Genomic DNA, 23,697 nt, shown 5'->3' with positions numbered 1-23,697 from the left:
TTTTCACTCTGTTGATAGTGTCCTTTGATACATTAAAGTTTTAAATTTTAATTTAGTTCAGTTTATCTATTTTTTCTTTTGTTGCCTGTGCTTTTAGTGTCATATGCAATAAATCATTGCCAGATCTAATGTTATGAAGTTTTGCCCTATATTTTCTTTGAAGAGTTTTATGGTTTTAGCTCTTACATTTAGGTCTTTAATCCATTTGAGTTCATTCTTATATATGGCATTAGGTAAGCATCCAACTTCATTATTTTCATTATGTATGTCTAGTTTTCCCAATACCGCTTGTTAAAAGACTATCTTTTCCTCACTGAATGTCCTTGTTGAAAATCATTTGACCATATATGTAACAGTTTATTTCTGGGATTTTTGTTCTGTTCCACTGTTCCATATGTCTGTCAACAGCACCATTTTTAGGAGCCCAATAGTAGAAACTACCCAAAATGTCATCAATAGCAGAATAAATACATAAATTGTGAGATAGTTGTACTGTGGAGTACTATACAGCAATGAGAGTAAAAGATTTATAACCAGTAACAATACTGTGGATGAATTTCACAAACATACATTGAACAACAACAACAAAAAAAGCTGTGTCACCTCCTTTACAACTGCACAAAAGAATACTTACTCTATGATTTCATTCACACAAATTACAAAAGCAAGCAAGTTTCATTAATGCTTCTAGAAGTCAGAATAGTCACTACTCTTAAGGGAGGAAGACAGGAAGAAGGTGTGGAAAGGACAGGAGGGGCTTCTGAGCTGGTGGTGATGTTACATTTCTGGATCTGAGTACTAGTTCCCTGAGCATTTTGAATTAATAAAATTAATGAAACTATACATCTATAATTTGTGCATTTTTCTGAATGGTATATTTTGTTGCAATTAAAGTTTCTTTTTAAACAAGTATTCTATAGATATAAAACCTAGGAAATATCATTTTACTTCAAGGATCACTATCACAGCCTGAAGGTCTGTCACAATCAGCTGACCTGTCAGAAAGCTCAGCCAATCAGAACTCAGCAATGCCCAGACCGGTCCAATCACATACATGGGTGGTGGTCAGCTGAAAACAGCTCATAAAGCTCCTAGCAGCAGCTCATCCAGTTCATGTTCTGAGTTCATAAAGCTGATATAAACAAAGCGCATTATCCATGATCAGTGCCTAATATTAAAACAATAAGATTATACCTGTTGCTAATACATCTACGGCTGGGAGACAGCATGACAAGGGCAGACAATTAAATCAGGATATGCAGTAAGTTAATCCTGGGAGACTCTGGAAGAATGAAACGAGGCTCATCTCTGACTGTCACCAGGAGCCTTGTGAGTCACTCCAAAGCACCTCTGGCTGCAGGAGCCTCAGGAAAGCTGCTTTTCAACCTGTTTTGCCCCTTTGTACTGCTGCATGCAACGCTGTCTTGCCTTTGACCCCTCACACCCTTCAAATGATTCCCTCTGAGATTTGTGAGCACTCACCTCATTCAGACACGGTGCTGAACACTCTGTGTCACCTCCTTTACAACTGCACAAGCACCCTGGAGGTAGGGGCGACACTACCCTCATTCAAAGGGAAGAAGATCGAGGCTTAAAAACGGTAAGCACATGTGGGAGGCTGTGCCTATAAGGAGTGGGGGGGAGGGGTGGTATATGAGAAATCCCTGTTCCTTGCTCTAAAAAAAAAAGCCTTAAAAACAAACATACCTAAGCATCATGCCCAAGCATAACCAGTAAGTGGCAAACTGGGATTCAAAATAGGTCTTTCCAACACTGTAACCTGCCTCTTGCACACGATCCCACAGTGCGTCTGTATCCTGATGTGTCCCCAGGCACGAAGAATGTGGAGCCTTGCTGAGGAAATAGACCTAAAAGCACAAAAGGAGGATCCCCGGTGTTCTCAGTGATGCTGGGATCCCCTGCTGTCTCACTCACTAAGTAGGTGATAAGTATTTATCTCCAAGTCCTCGTACAGAGAGCAGGGCACAGAGTGAGCCCAGCAGAGGAGGCGCTTCCTAAGTGTCTGGTGACTGAGAGGGAGGGAGGGAGGAGCTGTTCCCTTGACAGTAGACCATGGAAGAGTCTAGAAGCCATCACCACTCTCAGAGCCCCGCAGGGCAGGAGAGTCGCAGTCTCCCCCACCTACACAACAGGGAATCGGAAGCAGAGTTTAGGGGTAGCTTGGTGCCTTCAGACCCTGGCTTTATTTAACAATTCAATATTTTGTTCAAAAGGGGTTTTCTCCCTCTAATTTTTATTTTTTAAAATATTGCCTTGAAACATTACTTATCTTGAATGTTATCTTTGGATACCCCTCACATTTCACTCCTGGGCGAGTGCCCAGCTCTCCTCATCCTAGTCCCAGCACTGCACTATCTTAACTCTTGAAGCAAAAGGCACACTCAGGACACAACAGTTTTGTGAGTGCAAACAGCATGCACTTCGTTCACAACCACAGAGTTCGTGCCCGGAGCATTCAGGCCCTGCCGTCCTCAAGCAGTGCACACGCATATGTTGGCAACTCCTAACCAGTTGAGGACGATTTGAACAATGTTTCAGGGTTTAATTAAATTCCAAGAACACCTGTTTCATCAGGTTATAAATTCCAACTGAATTTTAAGAGGCTTCTGTTTGGCGCACAGAGCTTTTATTTTCTAGGCTGTAACCACAGCAACATTTATGCTTGATTATCCATCCTTCACTCCGGCCACACACACTCCACCCTCATCCCCTGCCTTTGGTGGCCGCAGACAGCTTACAGTGGCTTTTCACACTCCCCAATCAGCTCTCTGGTTGGTACAAGAGCATTTGGGGCTGTTGGATTCCCTTTTCTTGACAGCTCACCTAAAGTTGGGACTTTTGTACAAGAAAGCACAGTGCTGTAAACTGAACTTCCTTCACTACCTAAAACCTAAGAACTAAAACAGCTGTCCTTTTTTTCAGCATCTCTAGCACCTAATCCAAGCGCTTGGCTGGGTGTCTCACATATATCTGTCCCCTCTTCTCAAAGCTTCAGTTCCCTGCTCTGTGAAAGGGAGGTGTTGACAGTCACCCCCAGTGCTAAAACCCATGCCTGGGGTCCGACCTGGCCAGTTGTTAGTTCTAAATCTAAATGGAGTTTTCCAGGTGCTTTCAGGGGAAATTTATTTTGTGGAATTTTATTTTTCTATTCCAATCAGAGCACCCTCTAAAGGGATTTTTAGCAAAGCCTGGTGGTTCTCCTTCCTTTCCTGGAACAGAAGGCAGCCAACTTTCATCTTCACTCTTCTTTTTTTTAATTGAAGTATAGTCAATTTACTATGTGTTAATTTCAGGTGTATAACACAGTGATTCATTTATATATATATTTCTTTTCATTATAGACTATTACAAGGTATTGAATATAGTTCCCTGTGCTATACAGCAGAAACTTGTTGTTCATCTGTCTTATATATAGTAGTAGTTAGTACCTACAAATCCTGAACTCCCAATTTATTCCTCCCCACTTCCTTTCCCCTCTGGTAACCATAAGTTTGTTTTCTATGTCTGTGAGTCTGTCTCTGTTTTGTAAATAAGTTCATTTGTGTCCTCACCTTCACTCTTAAGCCTAACTTGTGGTCCACTTCTTCATTCCAGTTGATTTTCTAGAGGCTGCAATTTCTGTGTGTGTAGAGGCCACGGCTGACCCTCCTCTACCAAGCCAGCCCTCTTCAGGCTGGGAAGGGCTCATTTCCCACACAGCCTGTACACATGCAGTGACTCCTGCTGGGGTCAGGCTTTGCCTGTAGGCCTCTCATTTCTTTGGAGCCTTGCCCTCCCAGGAAGCAGGAAGCCAAAGCAGATACTCAACTTCAGCATCACCTGCTTCCCAGTGCTGCCAGCATTGATTCTTCTGACCCCTGGGCTCCACAACTGCTTTCATACACCTGTGAGACTTGCAGTGTCCCCTACCTTAGCAGACTGTCTTAGACCTGACTTCGTCCATTCCTGTTTGTCCAATGCTGGACCACTTGCCAGGCAGGTCACACTCCTGGTCCCGGCTGCAGGGTGTATCTCAGGAACTCTGGCCCCTGAAATTAGGCCAGCTTGGGTTCCAATCCTAGTAACCCTATTACCGGCTGAACTCCACTTTATCCATCAGCAAAACAGGGAGTTCCATAAAGTTAGAAAACAGAGAAAAAATATTATATCATTTTGCAGATTGAGCATTCTTTACGACATTGTGTGTATTTACCTGGACTTCTAAGCTTAACAGACATCCAGTGATGGTAATAATACCAGTCGCAGGGGACTATCCTGAGGATTAAGGGGGTTAATATATGCAAAGTGCCTGAATTCCTGCCAAGTTCTCAGAAAAGACTAAATAAATAGTCTGTCCCCTCCGTCTTTAGCTCAAACTGGTCCTTTTCCCACCTATGCCATTTTAACTTGTGTTACATCACAACTGCCTATTACGTGTCCTCTAGCCCCGCGCTGGATGGTCTTAATTATAGTACTCTCGGTCTTTCTATGCAACTGTCAATCAGAAACGTCCACTTGCCCAGAGGGGAACGAAATCAGGGCTGGCTGTTGTCACTTGCACCCAGGCTTTTGGAGTCCCACGGTGCTTAGGATTTTTACAGCAGTATATCTTGGCAGTTGCAAGTGTCTCATGCTAAAATTAAGAAGTCAAGATGCTTATTTCACGGAAGCCTAAATTTCTGGCAACAATCTGTACCCTGTCTATTAGGAGAAATGAGTGGGTCTCTATATGACTTAGAGCCTCTGTGGAGGTTTGGTTTAGATTGTCTCCAACCATGTGAAAAGGTACATTTTCCAAGCCCAAGAATTTGTCAGCATTACCTACATCTGAAAACCTGTCATTTATGGATTCTGTACATTACTTTGAGGAAAAAAAACCTGCTTTGTAACTAGAATTTTCCTTTTGCTTGATCGTAGCTGTGGGCTGAATTAATGTGACAAAGGGGGTTGTTGGAGAGAGCCTATTACAAAGGTGTGGTAATGATTGCTTTCCAGAGGAAGTAACTAAATACACTCTAGTCTTGTTAAAAAAGTACACGTCTGATAAATATACATGTGATTTCAATGGAAGAACAGTTCAAACTTGCTTCGGTTTTTAAACAGCAGATACAATCTAGTTCAGCCTCTCCCCATCCCCCAATGAGAACCTTACAGATTATTTCAGTGTCTCGTATCCCAAGGACAAGATGCATATACGTCTGTGAATAAGTTTGTCTATATGTGCGTGCACTGCCCACACTGTTCCATTTTAAACCTCTACTTTTCTCTGCTTGGGAACAAAATAAACCACCAGGTGATGGCTCCTAAGCACAAGGATGGGAGCATGGCGCTTATTTCATAAACGTCAGTAGGTCCATAGGAAGCGGCCTTGCAGGGAAGACTCAGAAACGCTTCTCCTGACGTGCTGTCAGCCTAACCATCTGAGGCCCAGGGAAGACACAGAAAAATAGCAGAGGCCACTCAATATTGCCCCCAGCACCCCCACCAAAGTTCTATAACTCACTGCTGCAAGGGAGACTAGCATACACCTCAGCGTTTCCCAAATGTGTTCACCCCACGATGTCTTTTGATGAACCGTCTCATAGGATTAATATTTTGTGAACCAGTTTGAAATTCATTGCTTGGCCAAGGATGCCTCGACTAAGAGGATGATTTGGCAGAGAAAGAGAGGTCATCCCAATGTATTCTGACTTCTCATCATCTGGCAACCTTGATCGGCTTTTCACTGAAGTCAGAAGTGTAGAGATGTTAAAGGGCTTAAGCGAGCTCCTCTGGGGAAATCAAATTCTCTAGAAAATAACCACAAGACGAAATGGCCTCCCGGAGATAGAGGCTGGAACACTCCCTCATCTGGAGAACCCATAGCTAGGACACACTACTGCACAGCAGCGGACGCCCAAGTATGTGTTGGCTCCCTTGTTGGCATATGATTCATTTATAAGAGAGGAAACCCATCAGCCACCTTACCCTGCCAGCAGGGCTGGAACAGGCACTCATCTCTGACCTTGAAGCATAAGCACTAACTTCCTTTTTGTGGCCCAAATGTGACCCAGGGCAGGCCAAGGGGAACCATAAAATTTGTGTTCTTGGCCATTCCTGGAAGGACAGGCTGGGCACTGGGAGAAAGCTTATCTGACTGCCTGTGACGACACCTAACATCTTTCCCACCTTTGAGAAATTAAATGGTAAAGTACCAAACAGGAGCTTGACTTCCTTCCACTGGGCTCTCCTAGACCCGCTACAGTGGGCTCCAGCTGCTCTGGCTCTTACACTGATTTTCAGATTAATTTAGATTCCGATTCCACTCCTCCCTGGGCCCCCAATCCCAGGAATACTAACTGAAGGTTAAGACTTCTCAGGGACAACACCAGTTAAATCCACTTGTCCCTTCCTCACCCCTTCAGGGACAGGATCAGGGCTAAATGTAGAGATTAGGGAATTACCATTTGGTAAAACTAGCTAACTCACCCAGATAAAACCAGCTGGGTTAACAAAGGTACCTAACAAAAGGAAAGTTTGCCAAATTTGACATCTAGAAAATGTCTCTGTTAATTTGGTGGTGAGATTGAAAGTAAAACGAGAACCAGTAAACCTGAGGGAAAAAAGCTCCTGGAAGCAAGTACATTCAATTAGCTGATACAGCTATAGCGAATGTTCCCTCTTTCTGTGAGGCTAAATGAACTCATGACAGAACAACCCCATTGAAGTAATAGTTACAAAATAACACTAAGAAAAGGTTAACTTTGAGGACATGTTCTTTGGGCAAAGCACTCTTGCAAAGCTTTCTTTATGGGCAATTTTATTTCATTCTCACAGTGATTCAGTGACAGTCATGATATTTCATCTTACTCAACATATGAAAAACTGAGGCTTAGGGAGGTCACCCAGCTATTAAGTAATGAAACTGACATTTGAACCCAAATATGGATATGCTCAAATCAAAGCTTCCAACCAATATACTCAACAAGACATAGGCTATAACTTCCTCCTAGAGCTGCGGCATTTAGGAAGGATCAGACCAAAGTCCCAGTCTCCTTTTCACACAGCTAGTGATTATCATGTGCCTGCCATGTTCCAAGTACTTCCTTGGGTGTCCTACATCCATTGTCACTGAATCCTTACAGTACTGCTTTGATGTGGGCTGTATTTCCATTTTACATACAGATAACTGGGGCTCAAAGAGATGAAATGTCCCGTGTCACCCTGTTAAGAAGAAGCAAAGCCAGTCCTTCACCCCAAACCGTGTTTCATTCCAAAGCCTGTAACTTTCACCTCCAAGCTCATACTTCCATACTAGGAGTCACTATTTACAAATTTGGAAAAACTTGAGATGTGTGGAACTATCAGAGACCACTGAGAATCATGACAAAGGTACCTCATAAATTACCAGACTAATCTCTTGGTCTCCCCAGTTTTGCAAATCAAGCAACCAGCCCCAAGCAACCAGCATCAACTCAATATGTTAGTCCCTCATGCTGAAATTTAGTAAGAGAATATTGGTGACAAATGATTTTCAAGATACAAAACCTCACCCTGGTAGTGTCTCGGATCTCGGATCGTGGAGGCTTTTATGCGAGTCTGGGCCTCCCTCCAGCTCTTTCTAGGGTTCCTGCTTGAATTCCTACACTTATGAATTGTTAGCTTTTAGAGCAGGGTGAGCGGAGCCCTGCGGAGAGCTGTGATATCAGGTGCCAGTTGTCTTAGCAACTAACAGATGTGTGCCCTCCGCACTTTCCTCTCCCGACCACCCGATGCACAGTGAGTTTTAAACCCTTCTCTCCAGTTCCCACTCTTACTAGCACAGGGTAGCTCAGGATCCTAGCTTGGGGCCCAAGTGGATACCTGGCAAAGAACTTGGCTAATTTTCTAAGAATTTCTTCTCCTGCTCTCCCAGACTGGCTTCATCTGCCAACTGGACAAGTATTGGCAACTCTCAGCACAGCATCAGGCTCTCATCTCAGAGGACAGCTTCATGATGGGGTTGGTGCAGCCCACTCTCCACCCTGTGCGCTTGCTGTCATCAAATATTCGAGTGGAACTAATGAATGCCTTTCACGTCTCTTGAACATAAAGAGGCTTGAAGAAATCGAACCACCAGAGCCTGCCAACTTCTGGGAATTAGTCTGGTCTTTGAGAAAATGTATTTGCCATCCCCACCCCCCAAAACAGTTCTCAGTTTCTCGTGCCCACCTAAAAGGATAATAATATCTTCACCATTACTATGCCAGCGAGAAAAATGTTTCTTTCCCCAGGAGGCAGAAACACATTTTCTGACTGAGCCTAAGAGACAAAATGTTAAAATTTGAATTTACTGTCCTTATTATATCTTTAAACTATCTGGGATCTGTCCCTGAGTTAGATGCAGTCAGCAGTTTCCCCAATAAGCTCATTTATTTTTCATGCTGACTAGAAATAGAGTTTGATTTTCCCCAGTCCCATTTCTAGCTCCCCTGGAAACTTGCAGAGGAAGGACCTTGATGTCTAGGAGAAGAGCAGCTTGGAAGAGAAGTGTGGAAGGGATGGCCATTAAACAGAGCCCACAGTTGTGTCTTGAGGAAGGCACCACTGGAGAGCACATCCCAGTGATTTTGCTCCACTTCCTTTCCTGAAGTTCCCCAGATAGAATGCATCCCTGAGAGAGATCTGGGGAGAGAGCTCTGAGCACCTGCTCGCAACACTTCATCACACCACCTCACAACTGTAAGAGGAAGCAAACCCAGCTGGTGCAGGACGTAGCTGACACACTTTCTGCAGGCAGAAGCAGGGGAATCTGCTATTGAGGGGAACAAAGAGGGGGCCATACCAAGGCTCTTGTCAAAACTCTGAAAGTATCGGTGTCCTGAAACACAAAAGGAATCATTCCCCTTACCTGAGGCCCAAACCACCCAGAACTATGGGGTTGCCTTCTCTCAAATTTTGGAGTTCTAAAAGGACAAGGATGCAGCCTATTTGAGAATCAGAAATTAATCTACTAGTCAGTCTGTCCTCCTAGCACCAAAGAGCCCAAGTAGGTAAATAAAGTATGAAACTGATCTCAGATTTTTAAAAGGGTAGTTGTTGCTATAATTGGATCAAGGCGTTGGAGCTGTCCCTGGTGCTGCCTCAATGGCTACAACAGCCTGGGCACCCAAAGAGACTTTTTTTTTTTTTTAATTGGAGTATACTTGATTTACAGTGTGTGTTAGTCTCTGGTATACAGCATAGTGATTCAGCTGTACACACAAACACATATTCTTTTTCATATTGAATATAGTTCCCTGTGCTATAGAGTAGGACCTTGGTGTTTATCTATTTTATATATAGTAGTATCTGCAAATCCCAAACTCCCAATTTATCCCTCCCTGCCTCTTTCTCCCCTGGTAACCATAATGACACAAGTGAACTTATTTACAAAACAAAAACAGACTCTCAAGAATCTTGCCTTTTGATCTGCCCATAGCTTCTGTCCATGTCCAATCCTTTATCACTGTTCTTCTGGTTATATAGTCCCATCCTTTACAATCACACCCATTCTTAATCTCTACATATTCTGTCACACTCCCATCCTCAGTGGATTGAACTCCATCTACTGACTGAGATCCTCTGCCAACAACCCAACCCACCACCATCTGAACACAAACATACCCGAATTTCATCCTGAAACTGTGATTGAAGGGTTTTAAGTAGAGAAATAAAGCCAACACATTTGACGTTTGGCAACATCATGCCTCAGTGCAAGGAATGGATGAGGAAATAGGAAACTACTTAAGAGTCTGATGCATTAACCAAGGCAAAATATAATAGACTAGGAAAGGGTAGTGACAGAGGAACTAGAGAGAATGGATGGTGGATTCAAGAAATGTTTAGGCATTAAGAGAAACAAGATGTGGCTGAGGAAGATGTGGCTCACGTGGAGGAAAAAAGAAGTGAGTGTCAAAGATAACCCCAAAGTTTCTGGCTGGACAATAGGCTGGACAGCATTACCAAATACTGAATTGGGAACACCAGAAAAGACACAAATTTTGACGAAAAATATGTCAAATTCAATTTTGTATGTATAGGGTTTAGGGAATTTGTGAGATATCCATCTGGAAATGCTCAGTGGACAGTTGACTATAGATACAGAAATCAAGAGACACATATGAACTCAATATAGAGATGTTGTAATTGTCAGATACGGTGGTGATCAAAGGCATGTGGTTGAGTATGAATGATCCAAAGTCAAAAGAGATCCAAGGAAAGAACCCCAATGAACCCAGCACTTGCTGCTCTGGAATATGATTTTTTCAAGACGATTAATAAGTAGTGAGGAGACAGACAGGAGATGCACCCAGAGGAATGTGTGTCAGGAAAACAAAGCGAAGAGAATGTTTCCCTGAAGAGAGATTACATAAGATTAGACTTGAAAATGTCCACAGGATTTAATGACAAAGAAATCTTAGGCAACCTTCATCTGGCTAGCCTTTCACTGCAGAAAGCGTGATACTAACACCAATTTAGAGTGAGCTGAAGAGTAAATGGAAGGTGAGGAATTGGAAGACCAAACGGATACAATTATTTCAAGTTTGGTTATGCAGGAAAGGAAACACCAGAGCAGTGGGCTGAGGACACTGTGAGGAGTTTTATTTTTGTTGTTAAGATGGAAAACTTAAATATATTTAAATGCTGATGGCATTGAGCCAATTGAGAAGGAGAGGTTAAAGATGAGAAAGGAGATGACTAGTAGATAGAGATTCCTGAGGAAGTAGGGGTAGAGGATCTGGGATCCAAGACACTAGCATGTCTTTTCTGGAGAGAGAGGTACAGAGGTCAGAACTTGAAGATCTACAAGTAAGTGGGTCGAATAAGTGGCTCAAAGTTAGGGAGTTTTTGCCAACTCTGCATCAGATGCCAACAGTAACACACTCTCTCCCTACCACTTCATCATCTAAAAGAAGATATAAATTTGTTCTATCAGAAAAACTGGAACATATTGGTGGGTGTTAGGAGGAGGCAGATTCTGATTCAAGAGAGAAAGAAATCTGCGAACAACTGGAGCTGCCCAGCGACAGAATGGAGGCTGTAGTGAGCTGTCTATCAGAGGCAGTGTTCAAGCAGAGAACAGAATGCTGTAGGCTTCCTGGCCAATCTCAGTGAATCTTGTACTGGAAAGAGGCTTGAGCTAGGTAGGGTCTAAAGACTCTTCCAACTATAAACTACTTCTGCTTTCAAAGTAGTCCCTGACTCTTTCCCAGGAATGCTGCAGTTGGCTACTGTTTTGCCCATGAGGGATCATGGGGGTTCTTGGGGCACCAGTGCTAGAGCTGTCATTTGCAAAGGTGCCCCAAGAGGGTATTCAGGAGACAAATTTGTCTACTAATAAACAACCCCATATCCTGTCATTTCACTGTTGAAAATGTATTCGGTGGGGCCGCAAGAATTCCCTGTGGAAATATAAACATAATTAGGAGGGTTTCTGTTTTACAGTGGCATTGGCCAACATCTGGAAGCAGACCTCTACGACAACAGGCAGTCAGCCCTTTGTCATGGCTGAGAATGGGCTTCTAGCATCACACTGCCAGGGTTTGCCTCCAATCCCATCAGTGTCAGCCATGCTGACCATTCGGCGAGTTACTTAACCTTTCTGTACCTATTGTAGAGGATCAAAAATCCAGTACTTAGAAAAATGCCCAGCACATGGTGATCACTCAATTAAATATTTATTAAATGCATTAATGGGGCAATGATACCAGGAGGCTGGGACAGAGTATAGTCATGGTTTTTGAGAGGATGTTAAAGAAATGGTATTTACTTCACTATCCTCTATCAAAATTTATAATTTGAGATTTGCCCAAATCCCAACCTTCTAAAGGATATTCTTTCAATGTTACAATTATTAGCTGACTCAAAAAAAAAAAAAAAAAAAAAGGTCTGAGCTGTAACGATTGACCGAGAAAGTAGGTTCAGGTTCCTCTTCATTATGCTCTAGGGGAATCATGAACCATTTCAGCTCAGCAAAGGATGCTGTACTGATTTCCACCCAAATTATACTGGTAACTGACACTTTTTTAGAACTTACTATGAGCCAGGCAGCTTAATTACATATGTTATCTGTAATCCTTGCAAAACCCCTGCAAGGCATATTTTAGTCCCATTTTACAGATGAAGAATCTTGATTTAAGGAAGTTTTAGCAGTTTGTCCAAGGTCACATAGCTAGTAATTAGCAGGGTCAGGATTCAAAGTCAGATCTCACTGACTATCAAGCTCATGTTTGTTACTGTGCCCAATTTCTTCTCCATTAAAGCCCCTAGTAGATGGGAATCTTCTTGCAGGCAGGATTATACATTGGTTTCCCCTGTACTGCCTAGCCCCATCACATAGGAAAGGCTTAGTAAACAATTGTTCAATTAAACTGCCAAGTACATAATAGAAACTTGGTACTTTCCAGAATGTTAGCCATTGTTGCTGGATCCTATGCTTCACCTAACTTCCAAAAAGCAACAGTCTACTAATAAACTTGACTTCCAAAGCCTCTTCACTTCTGTTTTGCCCATGGGGGACCCTTAGGGGCTCTCTTAGGGGATTTTCCTAAGAAAGAGACCTTGGACATCCTAGAGCCCGTAAGAAGTCATCCTACTGCTTGTTTTTGAACCTATGGAGGAGCTACACTTCCCATCCTCTGCAGTAACCAGCTCTGGAAATTTACCTAATATTTGACACAGATGGAATCGAGAAAAGCCAGGGTCAAAGGCATGTAGAACAAGTACCAAGCCTCTAGGGTGGCTGAGACCAGCACATTGTAGGCTTTTATCACCCAGCCTTCTCTGCATCATGCCTCTGCACCTCCCACCAGGATGCTCTCCAACCTGTGCCCTACACACGTCTTTTGTGGTGTGATTTATAGCACTTCCTTCCTCCAGCATGCCTCTTCCCACTACTTCGTCCATTCCTATCCGTGCTTCAAAGATCACCTCCAGGAATCATTTCCCGACTGTTCCATCCCTCTCTAATCTTTGTCTCTTCGTTTTTAACTCAAAGCAGAATTTAAACCATAACTATGTGTAGCCTCTCATCAGTCATTGACGCTTCATGCCCATATTCCAAGTCCCCACAAGTAGACTGAGCATCCTTTGCAAGTAATAACAATGCTTTCTATTCTTCCCTCCCCAACGCCAGTAGCCAGGTCATTGCTCAACGAACCCAAAGATGCAGGATATCTTCAAACCAAAGTTTCTGATGCTGCAATACTCAGGGTGCTCCACCCTGGTAGGCATGGGAAGTGCCCTTTCCATCAAAGCCAAGAGCCATCATCATCCCATTGGCTTTCCTACATTTTCTCTAACCAGATTATCCTTCTCCCACAGAACACAGAATCCTCCACAGAGGCCCAGATGGACGCTTGGCCCCAGCTCTTCAACTAATTGCTCTCATCCTCTTCCGAAACAAAGTAAGGAATTATCTTTGCCAAAGCAGTATAGTCCTGGAAAAACATTAGTGGTGACTCATGCAGGGATGGGGGTGAGGGGCAGAGAAGAATGGGAGAAAGAAAAGGGAGAGCATACAGGCTGGTTATGGAGCCACAGAATGAGGCACATTAGCCAATTTTGCCAATTATGCAGCTGAAGCAATTAAATAAACTCACAATGGTAGGAGGAAGTGTAAACAAAGCCCACAACACTACCCTGTGGGCCAAAAGAAAAACAAGCTTGGCTGCTGTGGTGGGAAGTCATGCCTTCATCTCTCCAGCATCCCTTTCTCCCTTTACCGCTGATAGTAGAATTCCTCTACATGGGGAACCTATCCCATGCATTGGGGGTTGGGCTCACCTCTTGGTGAGGTGGGCACTGTACCAAGATTAGCTGAGAGTGCCTTCTGCCAACCTCATTGGTTAACTCCAGGGTGGGTGTAGACCCTAACTGAGCTGATTAGAACCATGCCTGAGAGTGGAAATAGAAATACGGAAAGAAGTCAGTTCCTCCTCCTTTTGGACTGTGAACTTTGAAGATGCCAGCTTGGACTACCAGTAGCCATCCCTCGTCCCACACGGAGAAAGTCTGCCCAAGAATAAAGGCAAAATGCCGAGGGGAGCAGAGCAGAGGGGTGGAGAAAATGTGGAGCTCAGGTGCTTCACCTGAGCCCTAGGTCCAGCCATGCCTTAGCCCTGGGACAAAAACCTCCTCTTGCCCTCTAATTAGAGATGGACTTCTAAATATATTTTGTTCTGTTTCTGTGAAACAGTGACCCAACCAATGTAGCCACCGAGACCGGGAGTTGATATTCCACGGGGGGAAGGATGCCAAACATCAGCGACATCTATAAAACAGTATCACCCCCAAATTTTACTGAAGCAATTCAACAATTTGGCTGAACTTTCAGCCTCCTGCACAGTAGAAGCAACCTATCAAACTGTACTTAAACCAACGAAAGAGAACCATAAGGCTCAGAGAAGAATGCTGAAAGGGGAATTCTCTCAGTCTTCCCCTAAAATCTAATCTAATCTAAGCCTCTGGCTGGAAGTGCAGCCCCAATTTGACCAGAGACCTACCATGAGCTTCTGTGCACTCCAGTCCTGAACCTGAACATCTTCTGAAAGGCCCTCACCTAAGCCCTGAGTCAGCTTTTTTAAGGGCCTGCCTGGATGCTGACCACCATGTGAGAATTCCCACAACCACTTTCCAGCCAGAGATGTCACCAAGTCACTCTCTTGATGGCCTCCCAACGCATTGCTCTTCTCTCATCTCCCAGGCAGAATGCCAATGAGGCATCCACAGCTCCCTGGAGGGCCAGCAACAACTTCTTAATTAAAGGAAAGATCTATACCTTCAAAGAGATTTACACAGGGACCTAATCTTCCAGTAGTGGGCACTCACACACACAGCAGAGGGTGTCTGGGCAGCCCTGTCATCAATGCAAAACTGCTCCAGTATTGCCTTGCATACTCTCCACTGGAAGGCCCTGCAGGCCTGGAGGTAGAGTACAATTCACCCACCGGTGCCACCAATACACGGTGGTAGTAGAATGCTGATTCTACATGGGACTTCGAGTGAAGTCAGAAGGTAAGGGAGCCTGAGAAAGACAAAAAGACAAGCCATTTTCTCTGGGAGCTGATCCTTGGAGTTCAGTTTGGGACGCCGCATTCTCTTTCACAACCACAAACTAGAGCCAACATAGAGGTTTTCAATCCTGGATATAAACTAGAATCACGGGTAGCATTAAAATTTTTTGATGCCTGAACCCCACCTACACCAAAATCAGAATTTTCAGAGGAATCACTCCAGGCAGGATTGAGAACCACTGAGCCAAGAACATCATTCTTCATCCACTTCCTGTCCCTTCCAAGGTACCCTCAGCACAAGTGGTCCAGAGAAACCAAAGATGACATCAGGGTCCCCCTTCCTCATTCCTCTCTCTGCTTCCTGGAGACACAAGCTTCCAGTTGGCATTAAGCAGGACTTCACCCAGAGCTGAAGATCCTTGAAGCCAAAGTGCCAGGGAAAAGAAAACAAGCCCTCCAGATCCTTCTGTAGGACAATGACCTTTTTTTAATATGTTTTATTGTTTTATTTTATTTTCAGGGGGGGGACTAATTAGGTTTTTTAAATTTATTTTTATGTATTTATTTTTTAACACAGATGAGCACCATCACTGAGCTATACCCTCCCCCTGCCCCAGGACATGACTACTGAATGGACATCTTAGAGGGATGAACGGATGGGCAGAAGCGCTGAGTGGAGAGTGGGCTTAGTGCTCGGTCACCCCGCCCCTAGGCATAGCAGACTGGATGGGTGGGCCAGACAGACTCTTCCCTGACATTGGAACACAGTTCCTATAGCCAAACTCAGTTGCTGTTTAAATGGCAGAAATATTTGGACCCATGTGTAGAGGGAATTAAGCAACTGAGAGAGAGAAGGGAGCAGACAACAGTAAGAAGCAGGAATGAGCCAGAATGAGGAAAGTTACTCCTTCTCTTGGTGCCTTTCAGGCTCTTGCTTCAGCCTGTCTGGAAGCCCAGCAGCCATCCCTGTCTTGGGCTTCAAGAAACGCCCCCAGCGGTGAGCAAGGAAACCAATGTCAGAGTCTCCTGACTGAACACACACCCCAGCTCTCTGCCCTCCTCACCACGGGGGCCGTTTAGCACAGTGGAAAGAAAGAATCTGGCTCCAGAGTCCAGATAAGGGCTTTCCCTGGAGAGACCCTGGGCACATTTCTTAACTTGTCTAAGCCTCAGTTTACATAGCTACAAAATGGAGGCTTGGTAAACATGAAAGGAGTTAGTACAAGTCACAGTCTCCAGATGGTGCCTGGCATGTTAGCCCTTGAATACATTCCAGTGAAAGTCATATTTTACTTCTCTCTAGGATCAAGTACTCTTTCCTTTCCAGTCCTAGGAAGGAAAACATATTGTCCAATAACCCAGTGGGTAAGTACACTGGCTTCCCTGGGAGTATATGGTGGTGTCTTACAGTTTGTAACTCTACACAGCTCTACAGTGAAATCATATCACCAATAGGTCAAAGATCTCAACGTTTAGAGTCGAATTATATAAGTCATGACCCTGGCCCTCAGGAGCCTCGCCTCCTGGTTGGAAAAATCAGGTATGCACAAGAAAAGGAAAAATCAGAATGAATTCCCAGTGACACCGTAGATGGTAAATACCAAGGCTGAGGGGCGCGGGAGTGGGTTGGCTGAGAACAGTCACTGAAAATAGCAGGCCTGACCAGCCTGGTCCTGGAGGCTTCACAGAGGAGCTGGGTTGCGAGTCACCACGCTGCATGATGCCAGGCCCAGCAAGGTGGCCACAGTGCCCCTTGGCCACAAGCCACACCATTCCTCCTGGGAGAAACTGCAGATGCTGCTGAAAGGCGACTTCCACCGTGTTAAGATTTCTAAGGATTATACTTCCACTGAGGCCCACCAGATCTGATTTTTATTTTTATTTTTTAATTTAATTCTTTTTTTTTTATTAAAGTGTAGTTTATTTACAATGTTAGTTTCAGGTGTACAGCAAAGTGATTCAGTTATACATATATATACATATTTTTTTTCTTTACAGATTCTTTTCCATTTTATGTTATGACAAGAAATTGAATATAGTTCCCTGTGCTCTACAGGAGGTCCTTGTTGTTTGTTTTACACACAGCAATGTGTATCTGTTAATCCCAGACTCCTAATTTATCCCTCCTTCAAGGTCTGATTTTTAGATGAGGAGGTTTGGGTTTGCAGTTAACCGAAAACCACTGTCTGTTTTGCTCCTGGAGGTGGAGCGGATTTGGCCACGCCCATGCTCCCGCCCCCAGGCCACCTGCAGACAGTTCCCACGGCGGCTGGCTTCCTGTGTCTCTGGGTGCACGCTCTGCCATTGGGCCTTGCTCAGCCATGCCCAGGGAAGCTGTGAGTGCCAGCGAGTCAACATCCCAGGTGCACCTCTCCCCAGTGAAGGATGAGAGTTCTTGACAAAAATCCCCATACTCTCTCCCCTCTTTGTGAGGGGCAAGACCAATTCCGAGGTGTCTTCCACACAGTTTCTCAGAGTCTCCAGCAGGGCTGAGCCCCCGCAGCCCACAGAGGCTCCCACTCACTAGCTCACCCTTTCTTGGGTCTCCTCCGTTCCCTGTCTCACTTCCCTAACTCCTCATGGTGGTGCCTGAGACCACCTCCCAAATGAACTGCTGGCATCAAATCCTCATCTCAGGATCTATTTTTAGAGGAACCCAACCTGAGCCAAGAGGGGAGCAGACCCTAATGGCCCGGTGGGGTGTCGGTTACTCTGAGAAAACATCTCAACGACCCTCAGGTGAGCTTCTCCTGGTGCAGTCTGCAGCGTTTGCTCCTGCCTCCCTCCTGGGTGGTTTCTGATTGTGTTTCTTCCTGTTCTCTGCTAGTCAACAACATTTGGTGCTGCTTAAGAGGTCTCTGGACCTGCAAATGAATTAGCAATATTTCCTAGATGTTTTTCTGTTAAGCATCTTCATGGGGGTTTTATGTTTGGTACTACACTTGAACCAAAAGAACTATTAGTCATAGAGAAGAGAAGGCAGCCAAGTCCCTGAACAGACCCCTCCTAGCCCCACTCAGTGATTCATTGGGGAGAAAGTGGAGCCCAAGTTTATGAGGATTGAAAATCCTTACAGGTAAATAAACTGGCCAGTTTGCCTGCTTAGCATGTGAGTGCTAGTGAACAGGAGCAAGCCATTAGCCTGGTGGCTGCAGCAACCCAGCTCCCTAATGAGTGGAGACCCCACAGCCCAGCTACCAGGGTGGGAAAGGTCAGGATGTTGGCTCAAGGGTGGTGAGACAGGAGAGATGGCCGATCCCATCCTGGGGATGGATGTGATTCCCTGGGCAAGACTCTGTTGGTGGATTTCAACTCTGGTTCAGTAAATGCCATCCCCCTTTGAAGACAAGAATGACAGGGACTCAGAAGTAGCCACATTGACACGAAAAATCAACCCTGCCTCCTGGATGTACTCAGCCGTGCTCAGAAGTATTTTGCTCCCAGGACAAGAAAAGAGGAGAACATGATGAATCTGGGGGCACAGGGTTCACAGGTCACCCAGGGACTCAGACCCTGAGACTGGGTCTGTTTCCTTCCCCCTGTTGCATCTACGTATGTGCAGAAGAAGGTTGAAGCCAGGAGGGCTTGAGGTGGGAAATAAGGACACCCCTCGAATCATGCCAGGATCTCCAAGTCTGCCAACCTTAGAAGGAAGTAGGGAAGGGGAAGAGAAGGGAAAGCAGAGGGGGAAGTCAGAGGAAAGCAGCTGAGGAGACAGCAGAAGTAAAGCCATCCAAAGGGCAGAATCCCTTCCGAGCAGATACTAATCAGAACTGGCGGTCCCTTCATTCCACAAATCCCAACTGAGCGCCTGGCCCATCTCTGAGCCACGTGCTGGGAATATGAGGTCAACGCAGTGCATCCCCTCGAGCGTCCTACCAAGAAGAAAAGAAGATTTTGAGACAAAAAATAAAGTCAATAAATGTCAAAGGAGGGTCATCTAAGTGGAATTATCGGGAACACGGAACAAATGCTGCAGGGAGTAATCTCTTCCCGCTGTGAGGCAAGTTCCCCAGAGTCTCAGAATGAGGGCGCAGAAAATGAGGAATGAGCAGGACTCAGCCAGAAGGAGGCTGGGAGAGGGGGATTTTCCAGGCAGAGGAAAGGCATGGACAAAGGGTCTCAAGGCCAGAAAGTATGGCTTCTCTGAAGTCGCCAAGAAAATGCAAGTGAGAGGATGGGCGAGAGCACTGGGGAGGCCGAGAGAGGCTTAAACGTGTCTGGTTAAACTGCAGACAGATTCAACGAAAGAGGGAATCAGGGAATGAACATTTCAGCTGTGAAACTTACTCAGAATGCCACAGAGAGAAGCCAGATGGGGAATATGAAGGAGAAGTTAAGGGGGCGTGAAAGAAAGAGCAAGAAGTAAGGAAGAGAGATGATGGGAGAAAGGCGATCTCCAAAGACATGACAGCGGGGAATTCGCCAGGATTAAAGAACGATTCCTCAGATTGAAAAAGCATTAGTCATGCGCCAGATAAATTTCAGTCGTTTCAGAATTGCTAACCCCTACCCTTGGGAGAAGCCAATTTACCAATTAGAGTATTACGTTTGGTGCAATTCTTTTGGCCTTTTTTTAGCTAGATAAAGTATCCACTGCTTTTCCAAGGTAACTTGGGTCAGCTTCTTCCTTCCCCACACTCCACAGTGTAATTATGGGATTAAATACACTTAGATTTAATTTGTTCCAGGCCCTATTCCGACTCTCTCCTTAACACATGCACACACACACACACGCACTTGGTTGGTTTTTTTAATTTACAGACAATAAAATATATTCTTTGTAGTTTGCAGTTCTATCATTTTGGCAAGTGCACTGTCATGTGCCCACCACCACTGTTCCACACACAACACACCTACCTACGGTTTGGGGACTATACTAATGGTCCCCGTTTTACATATGAGGAAACAGAGGCACATAGGGGAAAGTAACTATGCCTGAGGTCGCCCAGCTAGTTCTCATCGAGCTGTGCTTTTGCTTGGGTGATCCTGGCCCCAGAATACCAGCTCAAACTCCCTGTGCTACACTGTCTTGGATTTCCACATCCAGACCAAGTCTACGAGAACATGTGATCGCCAGAAACCCTGTCACCAAGGGGTCCCAAATGTGTATCTGCTGGAATCCTCAGTCACAGGCCCTGCTAGGGGCAAGTGGAAAGCTTGGCCTAACTTTCTTGGGGGGAAAAAGTCATTAGGACAAAAGTGGCACCTTCTTCAAACTGTCAAATAGTTTGGGATTGGGTAGCTTGAAGGGGACAGGTTTTAACCTCAGGCTCAAGATTTGCTGAGGATGAGTTTAATCCTCCAGCCTGTGACCCTTTGAAATCTCAGATCTCATCTTATCCAGTTCTATATCCCTAGTACTTAGTACATGGCAGGTGTTGAAGCAAAATTTATTGGGTGAATGTACACATGAGTAAATAAAAGATAATAAATTTAAATATCAAGAGGTACCAGAGAAGAGCTCGAGCCACAGGACATGATCCCTCTTTCAACCGACATTCAACATCCTTCCTCATCATATGAGAAGACTTACACAGTCCTCCCAGTGTTACGAACAATGTCTCAGGCATGACGGTCCCCACACTTGTAGTGCAGCAGAGGCCGCAGACGTGCCTGAGCTGCTAGCCAAATCATGGATAATGATGTGGGGCTTAGTGCTTCTCTGTAGTTTCTTTGCAGTGTTTCTTCTAGCCACATGGAACTATGTGGTGATGCAAGGCAAAATGAAGCCAACACATGGATGGATAATGGGTGAAAGATGAATGGATGGATGGATGGATGGATGGATAGATGGATGGATGGGTGTATGTATGTATGGATGGATGGATGGATGGATGGATACATGGGTGGATGGATGGATAAATGAATCGACCAAAAGACTGCGCTACATTTAAGAGCTACACTTACATACCTCTTGAGGACAGAATTTTTTATTCTCCTTTATTGCCGTACCCCTAGGCCTAACACATTGCTTCACACACTATAGTTTCTCAATAAATGTGTGCTGAATAAAAGAGGAATGAGAAGGAAGTGGCTGACAAGCAGCCTGCCTGTGCCAAATGCTAAGAGAGGTAGTGTTCAGAGCTTGTCCATATACTCATATAAATTTGACTCCTGTGTCTCAGCTTCTCTAACAGGTTTTACTAATGCTGATGAGGATAATTAGAAGGCATCCCCTCCTAGGCTGATTTTGTTCACACAGCCTACATGAGTTAGGAATACCTAGAAGTTAAACAGGCTTTCTAAACCCAGTAGAAGTACTCAGAGCAGAGGGGGCATGACTTTCCCAAGGGTCCCTCAGAAGATGTGCTTGGATACCATCAACTGTCTTCATGGCACCCTCAAGAGCCTACAGGCAATGATGCTCAGAGGCACAGTGCTCCTTACATAGTCAGAAAATAAAACATTGCTAACAACATCCAGGGAGACCCTCAATAGAGGAAGCTGGACTGAAAGAGCATGGAAAGGCAAGCAGCCAATAGTCTGTGGTGGCAGATGTTCTGGGCTTGACAATGTGAAACAGAGAATCATATTTTTAATGTGCATCACTTTCCTTTTGTCATGTCGGGTTCTGGGAAGGGGAGGGCATGTTCCCCAGTCCACTCTGCAGCACAGTCTTCCATTCAATAATTGCTTATGCAGGATCATGCTTATTGAGTCAACAAGAACATCACACTGTCCTTGAAATCGGTGTGAATATGCTTGACTTAAAAATAACTGGAGTGTTGCTTGGTCCTCTGGGCATTCCCTGAAGAGCTCCTGCCAAGGAGAAGCTCTGCTCTTCAGGGATAAGAATTTATAAGGGACTGAGTTTTATACATCATAAAATTATGCCCGCAGAAGCAAGCTTTTCTCTCTAGGACACATAAGACCACAACGAATAGCCCAGCTTTGAATAGAGTTCTCCATCCTGCAAATGCTGAGTCTCTGAATCTACAAATGAGGATTTGAGACACCCTACTTGTCATGGTGGGGTAGGGCTTTGTTAGCAAAACCCAGTTCCACGGTTTTATCCAACCCTTCGGGCGCACACCCATGAATCACTGATGCCAACTCTGGAGAGACTGTCCACTGTAGAACCTGGTATGCTTCTCATGGAGTTGTCCTGAGGATTCTCCATCACTCAGTTTCTCATCCTCCACCAGAGGAACCTTTGCTTCCCTGGTCCCTCAGAAAGACAAGGCCCTCTCAGAACAGTAGACAGCTCTGGGGCTCAGGGAACACAGAGCTTGTTCACAAGCACTAAACTCACCACTGAACACACAAAGAGCCAGGAAGTCTGCCTCGAAGTTTGCTGAGGTCTTGCCCTGTCACCGTCTGCTTCCCTGGGCAGATGGCATGACAGTGTAGTTAGGTTGTGCCGGTCATTCTCTGTCCTTCTCTGCTCCAGGAACTGCATCCCCAGGGCTAGCAGCTGCCTTACAATGGGCTCACCCAGTGCAGGCACTGCCGGATTATCCTTCCCCTCCCTGTCTTTGCTTTGGGCCACATTGTGGAGCAGGGCTGCCTCTCTCCACACCTCAGCCCCTGCCAGGTGGCTACTTCTCCACTCACAGCTTTCATTGGGTTCCAAAAAGACCATCCTCTCCCCTTGACCCTTCAAGCCTAGAGATGGTGGGAGCTTCCTGCTCTTGCTCATCTCTTGGTACCTCAGCATCCTCTGTCGATTCTCATAACCCTGCCCATTGCTCTGTAAGTCTCCACTTCATCAAATCATCCAAGAGGACTTGTGTTTCCTGGCAGGGCTCTGGCAGGTAAACAGATGTGACGGAAAGGGTGTTAATCTTGGATTAAGAGAAACTGGGTTCTAGATGCTGCTCTGCTTCTGAGTCACCGTGTGACCTTGACCAGACCACTTCACCTCTCTGGACCACAGCTCCTACCTCATCGTCGGGCTCTGCGCAGGGAAGCGCAGACCACCCTCTGGGCCTCCCCCTTCACACAAACAAGCCCTGCACCCCCTGGCACCCTTCCAGGACCCCGAGGCTCTGAAGGCCAAGCCAGAACCACGAGTCATTCTGGTTCTTTCAGTGACTTTGATATTTGAGAAGCAGAGATTAGATGGTCTTCTCTGGGGAATTAACACAATGGTTAGGACAGCAACTCACTCAAAAGGGGCTGTCTGGGGTTCACAAGGGACTCAGGCAGGGAAGCCAGTTGCACCAGACATCGGCCCCTCCTGAGGCGAGGAGGCTGGCCTTTCCCCTGTATCCTCACGTGGTCTGCCACGCCTGTGGGCTGCAGGTGGTCAGCGATCTGCGAGGAGATGCCCACTCCTCCGAGGGCAGGTCTCAGGAAGGGCACAGCTGTGCACCCTCGTGGTCAACACTCACAGCCATTGGCTCCAGACGGACCTGCGTGGGGCATCAGCAGCGGGCGCAGCACTGACCCTCCTGTTTCCACAGCACTTTATGACTTTCCAAGTGCTTTCCCAAAAATCATCCTCTCCCTTGACCATTTGGCAAGGACATTTGACAATTACACTCAATAAGTAATGGACAGTGTGTTCAGGGAAAGTGAGTCACAGAGGTATTTCTCAAAGTTGCACAGCTAACTAGGGGGGAGCCGCAACCACAATCCAAGCCTTAGGTATCTTTTATGGAACCATATATTTGATTTGTGTAGATGATTATACCAAATTACTAGCTTTAAGGACTTTGCATTTGGAATGCGGCCAGCT

At 45.3% G+C, this 23,697-nt stretch overlaps 1 long non-coding RNA gene across 2 annotated transcripts; it reads left to right on the top strand.

The window, feature by feature from the left end:
* The first annotated feature begins 1,128 nt into the window (after positions 1 to 1,128).
* On the top strand, positions 1,129 to 19,738 carry LOC140699432 (uncharacterized). 2 transcript variants are annotated; one of them, XR_012077593.1, is made up of 3 exons: positions 1,129 to 1,600; positions 13,324 to 13,406; positions 16,318 to 19,738. It is a non-coding gene; the product is annotated as an uncharacterized lncRNA (long non-coding RNA). The 2 variants fall into 2 exon arrangements; XR_012077592.1 differs by lacking the exon at positions 16,318 to 19,738 and adding an exon at positions 14,198 to 15,507.
* The last annotated feature ends 3,959 nt before the right edge of the window (positions 19,739 to 23,697 follow it).

The sequence above is a fragment of the Vicugna pacos genome, chromosome 11 (genome assembly GCF_048564905.1).
Source record: "Vicugna pacos chromosome 11, VicPac4, whole genome shotgun sequence".
NCBI classification, from domain to species: Eukaryota; Metazoa; Chordata; class Mammalia; order Artiodactyla; family Camelidae; genus Vicugna; species Vicugna pacos.
This window is presented reverse-complemented; position numbering and strand designations above follow the sequence as displayed.